We start from the raw sequence: 19,151 nt of genomic DNA, 5'->3' as shown, positions 1-19,151 counted from the left end.
CAGTCATATTACCCCACTAACAACTACCAGCTCTTCAGTGGTAGTAGTTACCAAGACATTTATTATCTCGAGAAGCTCATCTCACATTGGCGTCTAAATAAACAGTGACTTCAGTTATGTCTGATGAGACGCTGATCACTTTTCCATGTTCTACCCCACAATCTAGGTTGTATAAAATAGGAAGTACAGTTACGGTCGATCTAGGCTGAAGGACGAGAATATCCTGAAGGGGAATCCAATGGAGTATCCTCCCCTAGATTTGCTACAGTACTTTAAATGGAGGCATCAAACGAAGGTTGGGGACTCATCTAAGAAACCAAATTGTTGTAGGATATTGATTACAGTCAGAGAAGAGCGTGCAAATAACCTGCTAGAACAAACGGCAGCACTACTGGTGCTTACATCATTTCAACAGCGTTTAATAGGCCACTCGGTAGCATTGATGATCAATAACATTACCATAGTGGCCTACGTCAACAAGCAACGAGGTACTGTTTCACAGCATCTCTGCAAGTTGACTGTGCAGGCTCATGAATGGGCACAAAACAACACAGTGGAGTTGTAGGCGAGATTCATTCCTGACAAAAGAAATATAATTGCCAAAACACTTGTCACCAAGGACAAGTGGTTAGAGCAGAGTGGGCCTTTTCTCCTCAAGTGGTGATGAGCCTTTAGACTTTGTGGGGTTCCTGAACAATAGGTATGTTTGTGATGGAGCTCAACAGGAAGTTCCTGATCTGCTCACCAATCCCAGATCAGGCAGCAGACCTAGAAGATGACTTTCAGCATCTATAGGATGGCCTCGATGTTATGCTTTTCTGCCATTGAGCGCAATTCGAAGAGTAGTCAACAGGCTACTCATTTCTCCAAATCTCAAAATGACCATAGTGGCTCTCCAGTGGCCTCGTGCACAATACCCGAACCTTCTGATAGTTTTAACAAAGCTCCGAGTGAACTATAGTACACTGTACAGTATTGTACTCAAATAGACCAATCAACTTTGCCAGTCTCATCTGCTAAGACACCACAATTCAGTTACATCCCCAACACTTCATGGGTGGAAACTACCCAGCATCTCCTTTGAACAAGAGGCTTTTCACAATATAACATAGGAAGTGTCTGGATACTAACGAAAGTCCCCTATGGCAATTTGACCAGACAAAGTGGTCTATCTTCTGTTATTGGTTAGGGGCAGATGGACTGTAATGTAAACCCATCACGTTACTTTAGCATTAAATTTCTGTCATAAAATCTCAGAAATATAGATTACTCTATGGCAGTCTGCCTTGATGACAGAAGCCTAACCTATCACCTGAAAATATCAGGTCATAAGGAAGTGGATTTGAATTAACATCTGCTCCTCCAAAGGTCAGTGTTATCGCATCTTGGGATTTTAAACTAGATTGATTAAAAGAGCTTCCTCCCTCAGAAGGTCGAGTTCCCTATTAAGAGATGAATGCATTCGTGTAAGAACAAATGCTAAATTATTAAAAGTAATGTGCATTTTTTCCTAACTGTACAAACGTTGAGTTACCGGTAATATTCCTTCTTCAGGTTAAGGTTAACTACGATACTCGGTAAGCTGGTAAGGGAGGGGACTTTCTTTGCTATGTGCCAGTAACTACCTAGCGTACTCTTTGTTGTGGATATTTAACAGCAGTTTCCAGCTTTGCTAAAATCCTACACCTGTTTAAGGAGTCAGGTTTGTTTAGGAAAAATACAAATTACTTTCAAAAACTTGTGATTTTACATTTATTGATAAAAGAATTTTATCTGAGTAGTTTTATTTCTGCCAAGATTTTGAAGTTATTCTGCTGCTTCTGACTGTACATTTAATGAAGCAAGTCTGGTATGTAGTGCTACCATGCTGTTTTGAGGAATTTTCTGTCATATGTAACAAAATTGTAGAAAGAGTCAAGGTTTATAGCTGAACATGTGAATTATTTTAGGCATGATTATTAAGTTAGATATTATATTTCAGTAAATATTGCCAAAATTACTTCTGATCTTCTCTTTATTTCAGGATGATGTCCTTTCATCAATGTCTGCTTCTCAAACTACTTTATAAAGACTTTAGTTAGTCCCACCAGTTGAGGTCGAGGAGGAGCAGACCATCCTTATCTAATAAAATTTTATTTGCTCATGTAGAATATAGGTAAGTCCTAAGACAGGTGTAGCGTATTCCGTAATGTTATCAAGCAGATGAGCCTCGGCAGCACATAGGCACTAAATGATCTATCTGCCAGCACTTTGCCAAAATAATAAATCCACATAAGCCAACCCAATGTAAGAATATTTGTATGCTGGTCAATGTGAACATTTGGTCCGAAAGATAATCTCTTTAGTTTATTTATTCTTGTAGCCTTCCTATTTACCTGACCTTAACTTCAACTTATCTAATACAATTTTAATTTATAGTATTGTATGGTGGTTTTTGCCGAGACAACTTTTTAGAAAATGAGCATTTTTATCATTATTTTATAAATTAAGACAGTAAATATAAAGTACATTTTAGGTTAGGCTAGAAATAACATGGAATTAATGTTAGCAGTTGGATGATATCCTGGCTGTCTAAGGGGTTACCAGCAAGATCTAAAATCATGAGGCATCTGATGTCGAGTTGAAGTCTCACTCACATTACACCTAATAAAATTATTTCAATTATAACAACAATTTGTCCAATGTGCTGATAAAAAGTTCCATGTCACATTTGAATAAAATTTATTTTTTTTATTACAAAATGTCTATGATAACGATTACACTTCAGATCATCTTTCAGCTCAATAAATAATAAAACATAGAAGCCTTCCTGCACATTTTCTGGATATAGCGGGAGGTTAGGGTATATGAATACTCAATTGATATTTCAGGGTACAAATTTGTTTTTCAAAATAAAAATATACTTATTATATTGGCTTTAGAATAGTTTAGGGCTTCATAGTAATTATAAATACTGTAGGCTCCTAATTCAAAATCTAGGTATACTGTATCTTGTATTATAAAGATTTGTGCCAAATCACATATACCGTACTATGCTAATACAATAATAATAATACAGTATTTACAAAGCTAGGTTTAACACATTTTTATACACAGAATTTATACTCCATAAAAAATTAGACACAATGAATAAAGCATTTTTTTTTTTAAATAGAATATTACATATAGTTCTTTTAAGGCTTTGTAATTTTTGTGGCCTAATTAACGAACTAAGACAACTTTTTATTCTTTATTGTAGTAAATTTTTTTCTTACATAGATGGCCATATATAAAAATAAATGTTTTTTACACTTGGTCTATATTTGATTGGAGTAGTTACAAAGTGAGCTCTTTTCTGTCCTGTAACTTACTATATTTTCCTGTATGTACCTCCCTTAGTTCTGTCCATAATACACTAGGCCTTTCTACAGCTGTTTGTGTTATGTAAAAGTAATTTAAATGTTTTATTTCCTCTGTACACATCCTTCTACCAATTCCTCATTCTCCTTGCACACTGGCCAACTTGCCCATAAATATGCTTATTGCAAAAGAATGTTTTAATAAAGCGTCAAGTATTATATGAAAAGAAAATTTAATTTCTTGTAATAATAATAATCTTATGTTTTCAGGAGGCAGAACTACTAAACCAGCCTTTGAAGATACTGTACCCACAATGGAAGATAAAGTACCCAGTATTTTGAGTTAGAAATTTGCTCATGCTATTGAAAATATTCCTACTAGGAAATGGTCTTCCCGGCAAGTATCAGCCAAGAAACAAAGGTCATCTTACAAACATTGGAAACTCTCTACAAGATCCCAAGATCCGAGAAAATGAAACAAATTATTACTGTTCTGTATTTGTTTATGGAAATTGGTGTTGGATGCTGGAAGTGGTTCCAAAGAGAATTGTGTGAGGATCAATACCTTCAGAGGTTGCGGTGGTAAGTTTCCCATTACTATATTCATAAAAATATTTTGAATACAGTACATATAATATATTGTATATATTAGAAAACTGCAAAACTTAATTTTTTTAATAGAAGGGCAGTACCTATCATAGATAGACTGAATATCAGATTTTTTTAATATATATACAGTATGTTGTACATTACAGCATCATGACAGAGATTATGAATGAATTGCCTTTTAGCAGTGAGATGAAATTTCTAAGGTCTCTCTTGGTGTCACCAATCTTAATTTTTCTCTGATTAACGAGCCACTTCTTTTATCCCATCTTGGCAGACCCTGGTGTTTTGCTATCTTTCTCAGGTAGTTTCTTCTCTTTTGTTGAACCCCTTCACAGTTACTTCATTCTCTGGTAATAGGTGCTTTTCTCTCTAGTGGAGCCTTTTTCATGATCACTTCTCTCTCTTTTTATAGTCAATCACCTCCTCTCCAGTGTTGGTGGTAGGCCTCTTCTCAGTTGTTTTTATCTCAGGTGGATAGTCCCTTTACGGGTACTTTTTCCATCGTTGTAGGTTCTTTCTTGGTATTCTCTTATCACAGGCTCTTTTTCTCAAGCCTTTTTTTTTCGGTTTCTTGGCCATTTGTTTCTTTGATAGTAGATTCTTTCTGTCACTTCTTTGTTATGGCACTCCTCTTTCTTTAGTGTTGGAAACATTCTCTCTATGGCGGTGGGTGGGCTGCTTCACTCTCTTGTGATGAACCTCTTCTCATTTTGGTGGTAGACTCCGGTTTTTGTCTCTCTGGTAGAGAGAACCTTCTTGGGCATACTTTCTCCGGTGCTGGGTCCAGCCTTGTCAGGTGCCTCTCTCTATGGTGCTGGTCTGTCCTTGCCAGTGAATTGTTTCTCTGATGCTGGGTCTCTTCTCTCCACTAGGGGGCTCCTTCTCGATCTAGTCTCTCTCCGGTGTATTCCTTTTCAGTCTTTTCTTTCTCCTCTCTCTGGTGGTGGATCCCTTCTCTGTCACTTCCCCCTTTGGTGGTGGGTCCCTTCTTGGTTACTTTCCCCTTTGGTGGTGGGTCCTTTCTCGGTCACTACTCTCTGTGGTGGTCGGTCTCTTCTTAATTGCTTCTCTCTCCTCTCTCTGGTGATGGCCTCCTTCTCTCTCTCATACTATGCTTATTTTTTCTTTGGTGTTGGCACCCTTTTCAAATTGTCTGTCTTTGGTGGAGAGAGCTATCTTGGCATTCTCTCTCAGGTGATAAACTGCTCTTTTACATAGAATTTAAAGCTCTCTTAGACTTTGACAAAGTGAAGCATATATTCCTTCTCTTTAATCTTTCTTCTACTTGGTTTTTTCTTATGGTGGACATCTTAGTGGTTTGGTAGTGAATACTCTTCTATTTGGATTACCCTTGTTAATATTTATTATTTTTTGTGAGTTTTAATGGTCTATTACATTATCTTCTGAGGTGGGCTCTGTTTTGGAAGTCATCTTTTTCTCTCTGGGAAATGCAAATTTTTTCCAGTTAAAATACTGCTTTGGTTTGTTATGATGGATCCGTTTTTTGGCTACTATAATGCACACATTTTTTTTTCATATGGCCGTCCTACTGTTATATTGTGAATTACTTTTTCTTGTACAAAAGCTTTTTGCAAGTCCCATTTTGATTACTTTGTTATGTGGTGTGCTTGACCTTGGTCTCTCTCCCTCTTTAGATGGCTGCTCATGGCGGTGCATACTTTTATATTTCTCTTCTGATAAGGTATTGTATGCACTCTATCATTGTGTGCATTACTCTTAGATCTCCCACCCTTTTTTGCGGTGCTCTGCCTCTTATGGTGCATTTATTGTGACTTTTCTACTTATTCCTTTTGATCACTTGGTCTGTTTCTTTCTTGTGGTACAGCTCTTCATGTACTCAATCTTCTGTGGTACATATCATGACGAGGCTTACTGTGGAGCAGTGTTTCATTACCCCCTCATGAAGTTTTTCTGAAAAATAAACAATATTATGAAGTTTTCGGTAAAATTATACATATATTCTTGATTAAAATTTAGCGCACTGACTACTGTTATTATTTATTCCATTAAAGGTTATTTCCATTATAACATTTTTCAATTCCCCATGAAGTTTCTGTTGCTAAAATTGTCATGTATAAAGTAGGCATTTGACCAGTTATAGTTATGCACTGAAGCATACATATAAAAAATTATATTTAAAATATGGGTTTAACAAAATTTGCTAAATCATATAGCTAGAACTTTATCATCAGTGGTTTCTTGAAACTCCCATCAAAATCACAATTTGTTAAATGGCAAAAGTATAATTGATGTTCTAAGCATTATAAATTTTATTAAATTTTGTATTTTTCCTAATTATAAAAACCCAAGTCCTTTAAAATTGGTAGTGAACAGTAAAGGTGGATTGTCTCTTGGAACTCTCATCTTAAATACCTGCCCTGCCATGCATTTTCTTGAAGGCTAAGAATGTTCCTACCTTGCATATTTTGTGAGCCTTGATGTGGCACCACTACTCGTAAGTCCTCCTAATGGTTTTGTGTAGCCAAAGAGATGATATTCTATCAACTGATATACTTCTCCCACCCCATAACTAAGAACAGGTTCTGCATGGAAGGTCTGACTGTGCCATTTATTTGAGGTATCTCCTCATGGTCCTGATAAGGACCAGTAGGAGGGACTCAGGAATCGGAAATGGAACTGAAGGAGTTGATCATGATCATGTCAAATAGTTCTTCTCTCACAGCGGGATTCTGCATTTTATTTACAAATTGTTGGAAGAGCCTAAAGGTCAATTCCCTCCAACCTTCCAATTGCGAGATCAGGTAGGAGATCCCATGTAGTTTGTTGGATCTCTTGGTTGACCTCTCTGTCTGATTCTTTCCTCAAGGACTTGAAGGGGAGTTTTTCTTTTGATAAGACAGGACCTTTCGGATGTCCTACTCCAGTACTCGCACATGTCTGGGAGGGCACTTCTCATATGCATGAAGACTTTTCCGGAAATTCCCAAGTAGAGGGACTTCAGTCTGAAGACTTGACCTAGGGCGGCTCAATAGCCCTTGATCACTTGTACCGACAACCTCTAAGACGAAAGGAGTACTGGGAAGTCCCTAAAGTTACACTCAGAGGCAGAGAACAGTCTGAAAACTTGACCTAGGGTGGCTCAATAGCCCTTGATCACTGGTACCGACACCCTCTCAGTCGAAGGAATACTGGGAAGTCCGTAATGTCACACACACAGGCAGAGAACAGTCTGAAGACTTGACCTAGGGTGGCTCAATAGCCCTTGATCACTGGTACTGACACCCTCTCAGTCGAAGAAATACTGTGAAGTAAGTAATGTCACACACAGAGGCAGAGAACAGTCTGAAGATTTGACCTAAGGTGGCTCAATAGCCCTTGATCACTGGTACTGACACCTTCTCAGTGGAAGGAATACTGTGAAGTAAGTAATGTCACACACAGAGGCAGTGAACAGTCTGAAGATTTGACCTAAAAGGTGGCTCAATAGCCCTTGATCACTGGTACTGACACCTTCTCAGTGGAAGGAATACTGTGAAGTAAGTAATGTCACACACAAAGGCAGTGAACAGTCTGAAGATTTGACCTAAGGTGGCTCAATAGCCCTTGATCACTGGTACTGACACCTTCTCAGTGGAAGGAATACTGTGAAGTAAGTAATGTCACACACGGAGGCAGAGAACAGTCTGAAGACTTGACCTAGGGTGGCTCAATAGCCCTTGATCACTGGTATCGACACCCTCTCAGTCGAAGGAATACTGGGAAGTCCGTAATGTCACACACGGAGGCAGAGAACAGTCTGAAGACTTGACCTAGGGTGGCTCAATAGCCCTTGATCACTGGTATCGACACCCTCTCAGTCGAAGGAATACTGGGAAGTCAGTAATGTCACACACGGAGGCAGAGAACAGTCTGAAGACTTGACCTAGGGTGGCTCAATAGCCCTTGATCACTGGTAACGACACCCTCTCAGTCGAAGGAAATCTAGGAACTCCGTAATGTCACACACGGAGGCAGAGAACAATCTGAAGACTTGACCTAGGGTGGCTCAATAGCCCTTGATCACTGGTACCGACACCCTCTCAGTCGAAGGAGTACTGGAAAGTCCGTAATATCACACACGGAGGCAGAGAACAATCTGAAGACTTGACCTAGGGTGGCTCAATAGCCCTTGATCACTGGTACCGACACCCTCTCAGTCGAAGGAGTACTGGAAAGTCCGTAATATCACACACGGAGGCAGAGAACAATCTGAAGACTTGACCTAGTGGGGCTCAATAGCCCTTGATCACTGGTACCGACACCCTCTCAGTCGAAGGAAATCTGGGAACTCCGTAATGTCACACACGGAGGCAGAAAATAGTCTGAAGACTTGACCTAGGGTGGCTCAATAGCCCTTGATCACTGGTACCGACACCGTCTCAGTCAAAGGAATACTGGGAAGTAAGTAACGTCACACACGGAGGCAGAGAACAATCTGAAGACTTGACCTAGGGTGGCTCAATAGCCCTTGATCACTGGTACCGACACCCTCTCAGTCGAAGGAGTACTGGAAAGTCCGTAATATCACACACGGAGGCAGAGAACAATCTGAAGACTTGACCTAGGGTGGCTCAATAGCCCTTGATCACTGGTACCGACACCCTCTCAGTCGAAGGAGTACTGGAAAGTCCGTAATATCACGCACGGAGGCAGAGAACAATCTGAAGACTTGACCTAGGGTGGCTCAATAGCCCTTGATCACTGGTACCGACACCCTCTCAGTCGAAGGAGTACTGGAAAGTCCGTAATATCACACACGGAGGCAGAGAACAATCTGAAGACTTGACCTAGGGGGGCTCAATAGCCCTTGATCACTGGTACCGACACCCTCTCAGTCGAAGGAGTACTGGAAAGTCCGTAATATCACACACGGAGGCAGAGAACAATCTGAAGACTTGACCTAGGGGGGCTCAATAGCCCTTGATCACTGGTACGGACACCCTCTCAGTCGAAGGAAATCTGGGAACTCCGTAATGTCACACACGGAGGCAGAAAATAGTCTGAAGACTTGACCTAGGGTGGCTCAATAGCCCTTGATCACTGGTACCGACACCGTCTCAGTCAAAGGAATACTGGGAAGTAAGTAACGTCACACACGGAGGCAGAGAACAATCTGAAGACTTGACCTAGGGTGGCTCAATAGCCCTTGATCACTGGTACCGACACCCTCTCAGTCGAAGGAGTACTGGAAAGTCCGTAATATCACACACGGAGGCAGAGAACAATCTGAAGACTTGACCTAAGGTGGCTCAATAGCCCTTGATCACTGGTACCGACACCCTCTCAGTCGAAGGAGTACTGGAAAGTCCGTAATATCACACACGGAGGCAGAGAACAATCTGAAGACTTGACCTAGGGGGGCTCAATAGCCCTTGATCACTGGTACCGACACCCTCTCAGTCGAAGGAAATCTGGGAACTCCGTAATGTCACACACGGAGGCAGAAAATAGTCTGAAGACTTGACCTAGGGTGGCTCAATAGCCCTTGATCACTGGTACCGACACCGTCTCAGTCAAAGGAATACTGGGAAGTAAGTAACGTCACACACGGAGGCAGAGAACAATCTGAAGACTTGACCTAGGGGGGCTCAATAGCCCTTGATCACTGGTACCGACACCCTCTCAGTCGAAGGAGTACTGGAAAGTCCGTAATATCACACACGGAGGCAGAGAACAATCTGAAGACTTGACCTAGGGTGGCTCAATAGCCCTTGATCACTGGTACCGACACCCTCTCAGTCGAAGGAGTACTGGAAAGTCCGTAATATCACACACGGAGGCAGAGAACAATCTGAAGACTTGACCTAGGGGGGCTCAATAGCCCTTGATCACTGGTACCGACACCCTCTCAGTCGAAGGAAATCTGGGAACTCCGTAATGTCACACACGGAGGCAGAAAATAGTCTGAAGACTTGACCTAGGGTGGCTCAATAGCCCTTGATCACTGGTATCGACACCCTCTCAGTCGAAGGAATACTGGAAAGTCCGTAATATCACTCACGGAGGCAGAGAACAATCTGAAGACTTGACCTAGGGGGGCTCAATAGCCCTTGATCACTGGTACCGACACCCTCTCAGTCGAAGGAATACTGGGAAGTCCGTAATGTCACACACGGAGGCAGAGAACAATCTGAAGACTTGACCTAGGGTGGCTCAATAGCCCTTGATCACTGGTACCGACACCCTCTCAGTCGAAGGAATACTGGAAAGTCCGTAATATCAAACACGGAGGCAGAGAACAATCTGAAGACTTGACCTAGGGTGGCTCAATAGCCCTTGATCACTGGTACTGACACCCTCTCAGTCGAAGGAATACTGGGAAGTCCGTAATGTCACACACGGAGGCAGAGAACAATCTGAAGACTTGACCTAGGGTGGCTCAATAGCCCTTGATCACTGGTACCGACACCCTCTCAGTCGAAGGAATACTGGGAAGTCCGTAATGTCACACACGGAGGCAGAGAACAGTCTGAAGACTTGACCTAGGGTGGCTCAATAGCCCTTGATCACTGGTACCGACCCTCTCAGTCGAAGGAATACTGGAAAGTCCGTAATATCACTCACGGAGGCAGAGAACAATCTGAAGACTTGACCTAGGTGGGCTCAATAGCCCTTGATCACTGGTACCGACACCCTCTCAGTCGAAGGAATACTGGAAAGTCCGTAATATCACACACGGAGGCAGAGAACAATCTGAAGACTTGACCTAGGGGGGCTCAATAGCCCTTGATCACTGGTACTTGGCAGAGAACAGTCTGAAGACTTGACCTAGGGTGGCTCAATAGCCCTTGATCACTGGTACCGACACCCTCTCAGTCGAAGGAATACTGGAAAGTCCGTAATATCACACACGGAGGCAGAGAACAATCTGAAGACTTGACCTAGGGTGGCTCAATAGCCCTTGATCACTGGTACCGACACCCTCTCAGTCGAAGGAATACTGGGAAGTCCGTAATGTCACACACGGAGGCAGAGAACAATCTGAAGACTTGACCTAGGGTGGCTCAATAGCCCTTGATCACTGGTACCGACACCCTCTCAGTCGAAGGAATACTGGAAAGTCCGTAATATCACACACGGAGGCAGAGAACAATCTGAAGACTTGACCTAGGGTGGCTCAATAGCCCTTGATCACTGGTACCGACACCCTCTCAGTCGAAGGAATACTGGAAAGTCCGTAATATCACACACGGAGGCAGAGAACAATCTGAAGACTTGACCTAGGGGGGCTCAATAGCCCTTGATCACTGGTACCGACACCCTCTCAGTCGAAGGAATACTGGAGAAGTCCGTAATATCACACACGGAGGCAGAGAACAATCTGAAGACTTGACCTAGGGGGGCTCAATAGCCCTTGATCACTGGTACCGACACCCTCTCAGTCAAAGGAATACTGGAAAGTCCGTAATATCACACACGGAGGCAGAGAACAATCTGAAGACTTGACCTAGGGGGGCTCAATAGCCCTTGATCACTGGTACCAACACCCTCTCAGTCGAAGGAATACTGGAAAGTCCGTAATATCACACACGGAGGCAGAGAACAATCTGAAGACTTGACCTAGGGTGGCTCAATAGCCCTTGATCACTGGTACCGACACCCTCTCAGTCGAAGGAATACTGGAAAGTCCGTAATATCACACACGGAGGCAGAGAACAGTCTGAAGACTTGACCTAGGGTGGCTCAATAGCCCTTGATCACTGGTACCGACACCCTCTCAGTCGAAGGAATACTGGAAAGTCCGTAATATCACACACGGAGGCAGAGAACAATCTGAAGACTTGACCTAGGGTGGCTCAATAGCCCTTGATCACTGGTACCGACACCCTCTCAGTCGAAGGAATACTGGAAAGTCCGTAATATCACGCACGGAGGCAGAGAACAATCTGAAGACTTGACCTAGGGGGGCTCAATAGCCCTTGATCACTGGTACCGACACCCTCTCAGTCGAAGGAATACTGGAAAGTCCGTAATATCACACACGGAGGCAGAGAACAATCTGAAGACTTGACCTAGGGTGGCTCAATAGCCCTTGATCACTGGTACCGACACCCTCTCAGTCGAAGGAATACTGGAAAGTCCGTAATATCACACACGGAGGCAGAGAACAATCTGAAGACTTGACCTAGGGGGGCTCAATAGCCCTTGATCACTGGTACCGACACCCTCTCAGTCGAAGGAATACTGGAAAGTCCGTAATATCACGCACGGAGGCAGAGAACAATCTGAAGACTTGACCTAGGGTGGCTCAATAGCCCTTGATCACTGGTACCGACACCCTCTCAGTCGAAGGAATACTGGAAAGTCCGTAATATCACGCACGGAGGCAGAAACAGTCTGAAGACTTGACCTAGGGTGGCTCAATAGCCCTTGATCACTGGTACCGACACCCTCTCAGTCGAAGGAATACTGGAAAGTCCGTAATATCACACACGGAGGCAGAGAACAGTCTGAAGACTTGACCTAGGGGGGCTCAATAGCCCTTGATCACTGGTACCGACACCCTCTCAGTCGAAGGAATACTGGGAAGTCCGTAATATCACACACGGAGGCAGAGAACAATCTGAAGACTTGACCTAGGGGGGCTCAATAGCCCTTGATCACTGGTACCGACACCCTCTCAGTCGAAGGAATACTGGGAAGTCCGTAATATCACACACGGAGGCAGAGAACAATCTGAAGACTTGACCTAGGGGGCTCAATAGCCCTTGATCACTGGTACCGACACCCTCTCAGTCGAAGGAATACTGGAAAGTCCGTAATATCACACACGGACGCAGAGAACAATCTGAAGACTTGACCTAGGGTGGCTCAATAGCCCTTGATCACTGGTACCGACACCCTCTCAGTCGAAGGAATACTGGAAAGTCCGTAATATCACACACGGAGGCAGAGAACAATCTGAAGACTTGACCTAGGGTGGCTCAATAGCCCTTGATCACTGGTACCGACACCCTCTCAGTCGAAGGAATACTGGAAAGTCCGTAATATCACACACGGACGCAGAGAACAATCTGAAGACTTGACCTAGGGTGGCTCAATAGCCCTTGATCACTGGTACCGACACCCTCTCAGTCGAAGGAATACTGGAAAGTCCGTAATATCACACACGGAGGCAGAGAACAATCTGAAGACTTGACCTAGGGGGGCTCAATAGCCCTTGATCACTGGTACCGACACCGTCTCAGTCGAAGGAATACTGGAAAGTCCGTAATATCACACACGGAGGCAGAGAACAATCTGAAGACTTGACCTAGGGTGGCTCAATAGCCCTTGATCACTGGTACCGACACCGTCTCAGTCGAAGGAATACTGGAAAGTCCGTAATATCACACACAGAGGCAGAGAACAGTCTGAAGACTTGACCTAGGGTGGCTCAATAGCCCTTGATCACTGGTACCGACACCCTCTCAGTCGAAGGAATACTGGAAAGTCCGTAATATCACACACGGAGGCAGAGAACAGTCTGAAGACTTGACCTAGGGGGGCTCAATAGCCCTTGATCACTGGTACCGACACCCTCTCAGTCGAAGGAATACTGGAAAGTCCGTAATATCACACACGGAGGCAGAGAACAATCTGAAGACTTGACCTAGGGGGGCTCAATAGCCCTTGATCACTGGTACTTGGCAGAGAACAGTCTGAAGACTTGACCTAGGGTGGCTCAATAGCCCTTGATCACTGGTACCGACACCCTCTCAGTCGAAGGAATACTGGAAAGTCCGTAATATCACACACGGAGGCAGAGAACAATCTGAAGACTTGACCTAGGGTGGCTCAATAGCCCTTGATCACTGGTACCGACACCCTCTCAGTCGAAGGAATACTGGAAAGTCCGTAATATCACGCACGGAGGCAGAGAACAGTCTGAAGACTTGACCTAGGGTGGCTCAATAGCCCTTGATCACTGGTACCGACACCCTCTCAGTCGAAGGAATACTGGAAAGTCCGTAATATCACGCACGGAGGCAGAGAACAGTCTGAAGACTTGACCTAGGGGGGCTCAATAGCCCTTGATCACTGGTACCGACACCCTCTCAGTCGAAGGAATACTGGAAAGTCCGTAATATCACACACGGAGGCAGAGAACAGTCTGAAGACTTGACCTAGGGGGGCTCAATAGCCCTTGATCACTGGTACCGACACCCTCTCAGTCGAAGGAATACTGGAAAGTCCGTAATATCACACACGGAGGCAGAGAACAGTCTGAAGACTTGACCTAGGGGGGCTCAATAGCCCTTGATCACTGGTACCGACACCGTCTCAGTCGAAGGAATACTGGAAAGTCCGTAATATCACACACGGAGGCAGAGAACAGTCTGAAGACTTGACCTAGGGGGGCTCAATAGCCCTTGATCACTGGTACCGACAACCTCTCAGTCGAAGGAATACTGGAAAGTCCGTAATATCACACACGGAGGCAGAGAACAGTCTGAAGACTTGACCTAGGGGGGCTCAATAGCCCTTGATCACTGGTACCGACACCCTCTCAGTCGAAGGAATACTGGAAAGTCCGTAATATCACACACGGAGGCAGAGAACAATCTGAAGACTTGACCTAGGGGGGCTCAATAGCCCTTGATCACTGGTACTTGGCAGAGAACAGTCTGAAGACTTGACCTAGGGTGGCTCAATAGCCCTTGATCACTGGTACCGACACCCTCTCAGTCGAAGGAATACTGGAAAGTCCGTAATATCACACACGGAGGCAGAGAACAGTCTGAAGACTTGACTTAGGGTGGCTCAATAGCCCTTGATCACTGGTACCGACACCCTCTCAGTCGAAGGAATACTGGAAAGTCCGTAATATCACACACGGAGGCAGAGAACAATCTGAAGACTTGACCTAGGGTGGCTCAATAGCCCTTGATCACTGGTACCGACACCCTCTCAGTCGAAGGAATACTGGAAAGTCCGTAATATCACGCACGGAGGCAGAGAACAGTCTGAAGACTTGACCTAGGGTGGCTCAATAGCCCTTGATCACTGGTACCGACACCCTCTCAGTCGAAGGAATACTGGAAAGTCCGTAATATCACACACGGAGGCAGAGAACAATCTGAAAACTTGACCTAGGGGGGCTCAATAGCCCTTGATCACTGGTACTTGGCAGAGAACAGTCTGAAGACTTGACCTAGGGTGGCTCAATAGCCCTTGATCACTGGTACCGACACCCTCTCAGTCGAAGGAATACTGGAAAGTCCGTAATATCACACACGGAGGCAGAGAACAGTCTGAAGACTTGACCTAGGTTGGCTCAATAGCCCTTGATCACTGGTACCGACACCCTCTCAGTCGAAGGAATACTGGAAAGTCCGTAATATCACGCACGGAGGCAGAGAACAGTCTGAAGACTTGACCTAGGGTGGCTCAATAGCCCTTGATCACTGGTACCGACACCCTCTCAGTCGAAGGAATACTGGAAAGTCCGTAATATCACGCACGGAGGCAGAGAACAGTCTGAAGACTTGACCTAGGGTGGCTCAATAGCCCTTGATCACTGGTACCGACACCCTCTCAGTCGAAAGAATACTGGAAAGTACGTAATATCACACACGGAGGCAGAGAACAATCTGAAGACTTGACCTAGGGTGGCTCAATAGCCCTTGATCACTGGTACCGACACCCTCTCAGTCGAAGGAATACTGGAAAGTCCGTAATATCACGCACGGAGGCAGAGAACAGTCTGAAGACTTGACTTAGGGTGGCTCAATAGCCCTTGATCACTGGTACCGACACCCTCTCAGTCGAAGGAATACTGGAAAGTCCGTAATATCACACACGGAGGCAGAGAACAATCTGAAGACTTGACCTAGGGTGGCTCAATAGCCCTTGATCACTGGTACCGACACCCTCTCAGTCGAAGGAATACTGGAAAGTCCGTAATATCACGCACGGAGGCAGAGAACAGTCTGAAGACTTGACCTAGGGTGGCTCAATAGCCCTTGATCACTGGTACCGACACCCTCTCAGTCGAAGGAATACTGGAAAGTCCGTAATATCACACACGGAGGCAGAGAACAATCTGAAGACTTGACCTAGGGGGGCTCAATAGCCCTTGATCACTGGTACCGACACCCTCTCAGTCGAAGGAATACTGAGAAGTCCGTAATATCACACACGGAGGCAGAGAACAATCTGAAGACTTGACCTAGGGGGGCTCAATAGCCCTTGATCACTGGTACCGACACCCTCTCAGTCGAAGGAATACTGGAAAGTCCGTAATATCACACACGGAGGCAGAGAACAATCTGAAGACTTGACCTAGGGGGGCTCAATAGCCCTTGATCACTGGTACCAACACCCTCTCAGTCGAAGGAATACTGGAAAGTCCGTAATATCACACACAGAGGCAGAGAACAATCTGAAGACTTGACCTAGGGTGGCTCAATAGCCCTTGATCACTGGTACCGACACCCTCTCAGTCGAAGGAATACTGGAAAGTCCGTAATATCACACACGGAGGCAGAGAACAATCTGAAGACTTGACCTAGGGGGGCTCAATAGCCCTTGATCACTGGTACTTGGCAGAGAACAGTCTGAAGACTTGACCTAGGGTGGCTCAATAGCCCTTGATCACTGGTACAGACACCCTCTCAGTCGAAGGAATACTGGAAAGTCCGTAATATCACACACGGAGGCAGAGAACAATCTGAAGACTTGACCTAGGGGGGCTCAATAGCCCTTGATCACTGGTACCGACACCCTCTCAGTCGAAGGAATACTGGGAAGTCCGTAATATCACACACGGAGGCAGAGAACAATCTGAAGACTTGACCTAGGGGGGCTCAATAGCCCTTGATCACCGGTACCGACACCCTCTCAGTCGAAGGAATACTGGGAAGTAAGTAACGTCACACACGGAGGCAGAGAACAATCTGAAAACTTGAGCTAGGTTGGCTCAATAGCCCTTGATCAATGGTATCGACACCCTCTCAGTCGAAGGAATACTGGAAAGTCCGTAATATCACTCTCGGAGGCAGAGAACAATCTGAAGACTTGACCTAGGGGGGCTCAATAGCCCTTGATCACTGGTACCGACACCCTCTCAGTCGAAGGAATACTGGGAAGTCCGTAATGTCACACACGGAGGCAGAGAACAATCTGAAGACTTGACCTAGGGTGGCTCAATAGCCCTTGATCACTGGTACCGACACCCTCTCAGTCGAAGGAATACTGGAAAGTCCGTAATATCACTCACAGAGGCAGAGAACAATCTGAAGACTTGACCTAGGGGGGCTCAATAGCCCTTGATCACTGGTACCGACACCCTCTCAGTCGAAGGAATACTGGAAAGTCCGTAATATCACACACGGAGGCAGAGAACAATCTGAAGACTTGACCTAGGGTGGCTCAATAGCCCTTGATCACTGGTACTGACACCCTCTCAGTCGAAGGAATACTGGGAAGTCCGTAATATCACTCACAGAGGCAGAGAACAATCTGAAGACTTGACCTAGGGGGGCTCAATAGCCCTTGATCACTGGTACCGACACCCTCTCAGTCGAAGGAATACTGGAAAGTCCGTAATATCACACGCGGAGGCAGAGAACAATCTGAAGACTTGACCTAGGGTGGCTCAATAGCCCTTGATCACTGGTACCGACACCCTCTCAGTCGAAGGAATACTGGAAAGTCCGTAATATCACACACGGAGGCAGAGAACAATCTGAAGACTTGACCTAGGGTGGCTCAATAGCCCTTGATCACTGGTACCGACACCCTCTCAGTCGAAGGAATACTGGAAAGTCCGTAATATCACACACGGAGGCAGAGAACAATCTGAAGACTTGACCTAGGGGGGCTCAATAGCCCTTGATCACTGGTACCGACACCCTCTCAGTCGAAAGGAATACTGGGAAGTCCGTAATATCACACACGGAGGCAGAGAACAATCTGAAGACTTGACCTAGGGGGGCTCAATAGCCCTTGATCACTGGTACCGACACCCTCTCAGTCGAAGGAATACTGGGAAGTAAGTAACGTCACACACGGAGGCAGAGAACAATCTGAAAACTTGAGCTAGGTTGGCTCAATAGCCCTTGATCAATGGTATCGACACCCTCTCAGTCGAAGGAATACTGGAAAGTCCGTAATATCACTCTCGGAGGCAGAGAACAATCTGAAGACTTGACCTAGGGGGGCTCAATAGCCCTTGATCACTGGTATCGACACCCTCTCAATCTAAGGAATACTGGAAAGTCCGTAATATCACACACGGAGGCAGAGAACAATCTGAAGACTTGACCTAGGGGGGCTCAATAGCCCTTGATCACTGGTACCGACACCCTCTCAGTCGAAGGAATACTGGGAAGTCCGTAATATCACACACGGAGGCAGAGAACAATCTGAAGACTTGACCTAGGGGGGCTCAATAGCCCTTGATCACTGGTACCGACACCCTCTCAGTCGAAGGAATACTGGGAAGTAAGTAACGTCACACACGGAGGCAGAGAACAATCTGAAAACTTGAGCTAGGTTGGCTCAATAGCCCTTGATCAATGGTATCGACACCCTCTCAGTCGAAGGAATACTGGAAAGTCCGTAATATCATTCTCGGAGGCAGAGAACAATCTGAAGACTTGACCTAGGGGGGCTCAATAGCCCTTGATCACTGGTACCGACACCCTCTCAGTCGAAGGAATACTGGGAAGTAAGTAACGTCACACACGGAGGCAGAGAACAATCTGAAAACTTGAGCTAGGTTGGCTCAATAGCCCTTGATCAATGGTATCGACACCCTCTCAGTCGAAGGAATACTGGAAAGTCCGTAATATCACTCTCGGAGGCAGAGAACAATCTGAAGACTTGACCTAGGGTGGCTCAATAGCCCTTGATCACTGGTACCGACACCCTCTCAGTCGAAGGAATACTGGAAAGTCCGTAATATCACACACGGAGGCAGAGAACAATCTGAAAACTTGAGCTAGGTTGGCTCAATAGCCCTTGATCAATGGTATCGACACCATCTCAGTCGAAGGAATACTGGAAAGTCCGTAATATCACTCTCGGAGGCAGAGAACAATCTGAAGACTTGACCTAGGGGGGCTCAATAGCCCTTGATCACTGGTACCGACACCCTCTCAGTCGAAGGAATACTGGGAAGTCTGTAATGTCACACACGGAGGCAGAGAACAATCTGAAGACTTGACCTAGGGTGGCTCAATAGCCCTTGATCACTGG

At 45.2% G+C, this 19,151-nt stretch overlaps 1 long non-coding RNA gene across 2 annotated transcripts in view; it reads right to left on the bottom strand.

The window, feature by feature from the left end:
- Positions 1-3,215: 3,215 nt before the first annotated feature.
- The window catches only part of LOC137638358 (uncharacterized), a 601,799-nt gene continuing 585,863 nt past the window's right edge, over positions 3,216-19,151 (bottom strand). For both annotated transcript variants that reach the window (XR_011044107.1, XR_011044106.1), the window contains exon 4: positions 3,216-5,879. This is a non-coding gene — a long non-coding RNA (uncharacterized lncRNA). The remainder of the gene's footprint in view (positions 5,880-19,151) is intronic.

Source organism: Palaemon carinicauda, chromosome 3 (genome assembly GCF_036898095.1).
Source record: "Palaemon carinicauda isolate YSFRI2023 chromosome 3, ASM3689809v2, whole genome shotgun sequence".
Taxonomy (NCBI): domain Eukaryota; kingdom Metazoa; phylum Arthropoda; class Malacostraca; order Decapoda; family Palaemonidae; genus Palaemon; species Palaemon carinicauda.
The sequence above is the reverse complement of the archived record's forward strand: the minus strand, read 5'-3'. Positions and strand labels throughout refer to the sequence as shown.